At 47.0% G+C, this 7,229-nt stretch overlaps 1 pseudogene; it reads left to right on the plus strand.

Annotated features, from left to right (window-relative positions):
* Positions 1-3,420: 3,420 nt before the first annotated feature.
* On the plus strand, positions 3,421-5,516 carry LOC123066608 (L-type lectin-domain containing receptor kinase IX.1-like; annotated as a pseudogene).
* The last annotated feature ends 1,713 nt before the right edge of the window (positions 5,517-7,229 follow it).

Genomic DNA, 7,229 nt, shown 5'->3' on the forward strand with positions numbered 1-7,229 from the left:
TCTACGCGGCGCGACCGACCTGACCAGTCAGTTACACGCGCCTCCGCAGGTCCCGTGAAGATCGTGCCCGAGTTCAGCGCGCTTCTCCATCGATTGAGCATCGGGCTGCCGCTGCGTTGCCCCGTCGGGCTGCAGCGCCGCCGCCCCGTGATTCTCCTCGCGGCTGCATCGACTCGTGCGTCGCCACTGCGTATCTCCTTTGGGCCGTAGTGCTGCGATACGCGGTCCCCGCTGCCGCCCCGAGGCCGTCCCCTCGGTTGCACCGACTCGCGAACCGCCGTTGCGTCGCCCCTTCGGTCCACAGCGTCGCGGCCCGCGGTCCCCGCCGTCGCCCCGAGGTCTTCCCGCCATCGCCCCGACCCTCATGCCGCCGCTGCGTCGCCCCTTCGGGCCGTAGCGCCGCGGCCGACGATCCACTCTGCCGTCACCGCGCGTCGACCTCCCATGGTATGCGCCGCGCCGTCTCCCTTGGCGCGGGAACGCCACCGTCCGCGCCGGTCTTTGTCACGCTGTCAGAGTTCTTCGCCTACTTCGAGCACCGCCGCCGCACTTTTAACCTAGGTGGACAGTGATATCCCCAACCCACCAGGGTTCAAATCCTGGTGCTCACATTATTCCTAGATTTATTTTAAGATTTCCGGCGATGCGCTTTCAGTGGGAGGAGACGTTCCCGTCGACGACGAGGCGCCTACGGTGACTTCGTAAATCTCAAGATGATATGCCGGCTTAGTCTCTCAGAGGTGGTCATAGGGGTAGGGTGTGCGTGTATGCATTCATAGGGATGAGTGTATGCGCGTGTATATGAGCGCTTGTGTCTGTACCGATGCTATAAAAAAAGGATCAATACTTGATAGGTGTCCGCGTACTTGCCTTCTAGCCGGATGAATGATCTCCCCACTAGAGATACACATAGGGTACTTGGAGATGTATAAATACACGCAGTCCCGGGCGCCGGTATACAGGTATTTGAAACTGACGCGCGGGGCGTACGGGTGTATGTATGATTCAGCGAGGCGTCGACGGGAGCTGCACCGAGCCTCTACGTCTGCATAGTTAGCTAGATACCTGATCAAATACGGGAGTGATGTAGCTCATACCATGCATGCAATCAACAAGTATACGCTGGTTGGTACGTGGGCAAAATCAACGTGCATGCATACACGTGGAGCCCAACTAAGGATTAGCTGGTGCATGCCCGTACGTGTACATCCAAATATCAAACATGGACGTATAATTTGCACTTCAAGAAAAAAAACATTTGAATTTAAACATAGAAATTCTGAAAGCAAGAAACACAAAAACACATCAAACACATTTATTTTGAATAATTAAAAATTCATAAATTTCAGTTTTAAAAAAATCTGAAAAAATGCACATGTATGCAATGATGTAAACTGTATGTGTGGAAAATTTCAGGACGTAATACCTTGAAATGCAGGCTGTACAAAAAAACCAAAATCATGGACTTTATAGATGAACAATACATATGCTAAAAGGCCCCAGATTTGCCTTTTTTGTGTAGCTCATATTTTATTGTATTTTGACCTGCAAATTTGCACACATGTACATTATGTATCTAGGTATATGTGTATTTAATCTCAGAATTTTTTGAAACTGAAAAGTTTGAATTTTAAAGTTTTTAATTAAAGGTTCCCATGAAGCTCGGTCTTCGTTTGGCATTTTCAATATTTATGCCGCTTCATACTTCTGTCACGTGTGTAGTGCTGTCAGGTTCAAGCCCGTCCTTGCAATAAAATTATCTATAGCGGCAAAGTGGGCCTTGGGCATTGTGCAAGAAACTGAAGCGGGCTGTGCGTCATTCGGCCAAACACACTTTTGGAGTAGAAGTTTGAGCCCAGATCAACTAATTAACGAGCGCTTCTTCGAAAGCCTCGCAACGATCAGCGTTACTGGACGCACTCTTAGTCATTCGTCACATGTAGCGTCCTGGGCGTTTCCTCTGGATTTTGTTTTTATTATTTTTCCGCACGTGTTTTCGACTTTTTAAACGGTTTTTTTGACGTTTTGGTTTTCCACCGGTATTCCCTAGCTTTTCGCCCAATTTTTTTTGATTTCTTTGCGCCAAAAATCATTTTTTTTTCACGAGGGTCACGGTTTTGCTTCCGCGAGAGTCACAGCCGTGCCTCTCGGAAACGGAAAAAATGCATTTTCTGCGAGAGTCACGGTTTTGCTTCCGCGAGAGGCACGGTTGTGCTTTCGCGAGAGTCACGGCCGTGTCTCTCGGAAACGAAAAAAACAGGTTTTCTGTTTTTTATCTTTCATGAGAGTCACGGTTTTGCTTCCGTGAGTGGCACGGTTGTGCTTTCGCCAGAGTCACGGCCGTGCCTCCTCGAAAATGAAAAAAAAATGCGTTTTCTGTTTTTTTTGTGAGAGTCACGTTATTGCTTCCACGAGAGGCACGGTTGTGCTTTCGCGAGAGTCACGGCCGTGCCTCCTCGGAAACAAAAAAAAACGCGTTTTCTTTTTTTTTCCCCGCGAGAGTCATGGTTTTGCTTCCGCGAGAAACACGGTTGTGATTTCGTCAGAGGCACGGGCGCGCTTCTTTCGGTAAGGTAAAAAACCCGTGCTCCCGGTACAGTTTTCTCATCCGTTTTTTTTCGTGAAAAAAAGTTCGTCAAAACCTATCAACATGGTATCTAGTTTTGAAGATCTGTACGCGAGGAATCCAACAGCGAAAGCGGTTCGAGATTTGGACGCACGTCGTAAGAGATAAAACATTTTGAATAAACGGATCTACAGAAAAAGGAAAAACTCTTGCGGTGCAGCGCCACTTGTCGCAACCTGGGGGGTTGGAGTGATCTTCGCAACGAGTACTCTTTAACTAGTGATTTCGGTTTGAGCCTGTATCTCCGGGTTACAGTGGAATAGCGGAAAGGAGCAGCAAAAGCCCAAACATAGAAGGGAAAACAAACGTGCTAGCGTGCAGATGGGTACTTGAGCTACTATATGCTTGGGAGACTTGGTCTGATGGAACATTGTGCTACTCCGCAGATAGACTTGGTCAGATTAATAGTACATTGCCTCTCTTGACCTCTCTTTTCTATCAGTGGAAACTCCGCCGCCGGATGACAAGGAACCCTAGGTTTTTTCCTAGGGACAAGGAAGCATATAGAAACCCACATGCAATTATCTAGTCCGACTAGAAGGGCAAATTCCTTTAGTACGTACGTACAATTTTGGACAACTCTCGCTCTTCGGTTTTGTGAAGCTGGGCTTCGGCTACTACGTAGGAGTACGCCTTCTTTTCTCGCCTAGGAGATTGCGCAGGAAGCTGTTGTCGCTTGGCTTATTTAACCCCTTTCTGTTTGACGGCCATCACTAGGGGCCATTTCATGGAGGTCAGGAGCTATATAGGGTGAGCTTGTTGACGAGCTTCCAAACAAGACCCCGCCGCAGCAAATGGCTGCTGCCGTGAGCTTTTCCCATCAAATGCACACCTGCCTCATGCTCCTCTGCTACTCGATATGGTCTCTGCACCTGCCTTGCCCTACCTCCTCGCTTTATTTCAACGCCAACTTTTCAGACCCCGAAGCCTATTACCCCGGCTTGAGTTTCCAGGGTGATGCCTACCTTGACGCTCAGTCTCGGACCATCCAGCTAAGAAGAGCCGTTGAGAGCCCCAACATCCAGAATAGCGTAGGCCGAGCGTTCTGCTCGACGCCCGTGCCGTTGTGGGATAACGCCACTGGCGAGCTTGCCCGTTTCACCACCTCCTTCACCTTCCGAATCAAGGTAAACGGTACGATCAGCGGCGATGGCTTTGCTTTCTTCCTCGGAAACTATCCTCCGAGCAGTCCAGATCCCCTCGAAGACAGACAGAACCTAGGTCTCTACAACGGAAACGCCAGCACGGTCGCGACCGGCAATGACCGAGCTGTGGCAGTTGAGTTCGACACCTTCTTGAACGTTGGCGTCGACACCAGCAACAGCCACATGGGCATCGACGTCAACTCCATCATTTCTCAGGCGTACACCAACGTTACCCTGGCTGGCAACAACCTAACATCCGACCTTCCTATGACTTGCCACATAATTTACGGCAACGAATCAAAAACCCTAGCGGCTGTTCTCGAGGTCGGAGACACAACATATCGTGTCAACACCAGTGTTGACCTGAGGCTCATGCCTAGTGTGGTGGCCATCGGCTTCTCGGGTGCTACCGGTGAGGCGGACGAGTTACACCAAATAATTTCATGGTCATTTGACTCCACCTTGGACCTGCCCAGTGCCCCGGCGCCTGCATGGAGGAGCACTAAGAGTCCACCGCCTGCACCGAAGACCCTACCCAAAGGACGGCTAGCAAAGGTAACTGGACCAATTATTGGAGTTATTGCAATTGTGTGCATCTTTGTTGGCGTGCGTCGATGGCAACTATGCATGAGAAAGAAGCGTCACAGAGCTCTCGCCGGGGGGCTTGGAGATATTGGTTATCTTAAGTTGGCGCGTGCGACCAACGAATTTGCAGAGGAAAACAAGCTCGGGCAAGGTGGTTCTGCCTCTGTTTATCGGGGCCAACTAGCAAGTCCAAGTAGACCAGTGGCGATAAAGAGATTCAAGCTGGCAGAATCAGGCGAGGAGAGGAAGGCATTTGAGGACGAACTCAGGATTGCCAGTCGGCTCAGGCACCGGAACCTTGTCGAATTGATAGGTTGGTGCTACGGTGGACAGAGGAACCTGGTTGAGCTTATATGCTGGTGGCAGGACGACAAGTACACCCGTCTCTTCCTTGTGTATGAGCTTTTGCCACAAGGTAGCCTGGATCAACACCTACACGGGGGCAATAGTTGGTTACCATGGTCCAAGAGGTATGCATTATAATTCCATTTCGAGAGCATTTACATCATTGCATGCAACTTCGTTTTTTCTTGATACATAATGAATGGTTACATGCTTTGATAAACAGGTACCAGATCATCCTCCACCTAGGCTCTGCACTGCAATACCTCCACGTAGATTGTGAGCAACACCAACAGTGCATCGTACATGGCGATATCAAGTCCAGCAACATATTGCTTGACGCTTCATACAGTGCCAAGTTATGTGACTTCGGATTGGCAAGACTTGTTCACCAAGAAAGTGGGTCAAAGACCACAGACCTTGTGCAGGGCACCTACGGATATATAGACCCTGTGTTCATCGACACGAGCCAGCGGAACAGGCAGTCAGACATATACAGTTTTGGCATTGTCCTACTAGAGATAGTCTCTGGAAGGAACCCAACGGTGACTCTCCATGATACGCCTCCGTTGCCATCATGGGTAAGGAGTTTGTACTAGGACAATGCGATCCTTGAGGCGGCAAATGACAGGCTGATAGGCGACGAGTCCAGTTTTGGGCGACAACAAATGGAGCGTGTGCTACTTGTCGGGCTCTTGTGTGTGCACCAGGACCCGAGCAGCCGGCCGTCCATCACCCACACCATGGATGCCCTGCGATCGGAGGAGCTAAAACTAGACCTCACTCCCCTGGCGCCGGCGACACTCTCGCTGCCGTAGCCTTTGTAGTTCAGGCTTCTAGTCCAAAGAAATACCATACATGTACTCAAGGCATACAGATTGAGTAGCGATGTATCGGGAATAGGAATAATGTACTACTTCATCCATCCCAAAATAATTGTCGTTGATTTAATACAACTTTGTACTAATCAACAACACTTATTTTATGACAAAGGGAGTAGAAAGTTGGATGTGTGCATCAACTGACCGCACATTTGAGAGGTGGCTAGATTTCTTCGATGCTAGTACGCATGTTGATTTTTTAGTATGATGTTGAATACATATTTAACCATCTTTTCCGTATTGATATGCTTGTATGAAACTATAATTGATATGCTTGTCTGAAACGATAAATGATAATATCAAGAAAATACGCAACGGTTATAATAACAATACTTTAGTTGACTAATTTAATTATAAACATGAATATACATTGCTTGTACATAAATTGTGCCACCTCTTTATCCACCAGCCCCCATATCAAACCATATGGTATAGTTGCATTAATCAATCAGCATAGTATTTATGTAAAATTGAAAACGAAAAATCTTAGTTACACCTTGAGTTAAAAGCATTATTTAGAAATGAATCCACCAATCATGTTTTTTTTTTGCATTTATTTGGCTCATTCGCTGCTAACCATGGCTTGCTTCTACGCTTCATCATTGATAGTTAGCCATTAAAGAAGGATCACCTCATATTTGTTTGGAGGATCTTCACAAAAAAATTCAAACCTTAATACCGATGATTGATATATAAACCTTAGGTTCTATTTATCGACCTGCTTCAACACTGATTGTATTGTGATTATTTTATTCCGTTAGTGGAGTGGCATGCATCTAGATGGTTCTATGGCACATGCAACTGATTTAAGTCTATTCTGAAGTATTTACTCTATATGGAGTTCTAACCGGGTTAAGGATGTGGCTCTTAAATATTATATAGTCAACACAAACGTTTTTTGTTGCTAGGCCAGTATATTATGGAGGCTTTATTATTCTGCATGAAATCACCCACAAATTATATAATAAGAAGTTGGATGGAGTTATTTTCAAGATCAATTTTGAGAAAGCCTACGGCAAGGCGGAACGCTCCCTCGCGTTCGTTCGTTGGAGCGATCATTCGATTGAAAGCCCCGCACACTCCGACAGCCTCCCTTAATTCATGTTGGACCCTACCACATGCATGCAAAGTCCAGCAAAGACGTGCACAGGCTTCAGGCCCACCATAATTAGCCCAGATGAAGGGTTTCTCTATGATTTATAGAGCTTGGGTTGTAACTTTGCTTAGAAAGGTAGTGCTTCCATTGAAGTAAACGATGGCGTTGAACAATTTTTTCAATCTAAGAAAGGGTTACATCAAGGGGATCCTTCATAACTTTATCGCATATTATATTTAGTACAATGGTTGGCAAGTTAAGTATCTTCATGAATTCTTCGCAAAAAGAAGTATCTTCATTAACATAGGTAGTCAGATTAGAGGTCTTACCGCTCATCTAGTTAGTTGATGATGGCTGTTTATTCTTAGATGTTCGAATGGAGCAAATATGAGGCTTGTTATTAATTTCGCCTGTACGCATGATGTGCGTGCGACGTGACATCGAGGTCCAACCCCCGATAGCTGGTTGTTGGTTTGCATAATGAAATCTATATCGAAGACTTGGAGATCAGAAGTTATGTATCTGCTTGTTGACGAGCTTCCAAAGATGAAGCA

This window comes from Triticum aestivum, chromosome 3B (assembly GCF_018294505.1).
Source record: "Triticum aestivum cultivar Chinese Spring chromosome 3B, IWGSC CS RefSeq v2.1, whole genome shotgun sequence".
Classification (NCBI taxonomy): domain Eukaryota; kingdom Viridiplantae; phylum Streptophyta; class Magnoliopsida; order Poales; family Poaceae; genus Triticum; species Triticum aestivum.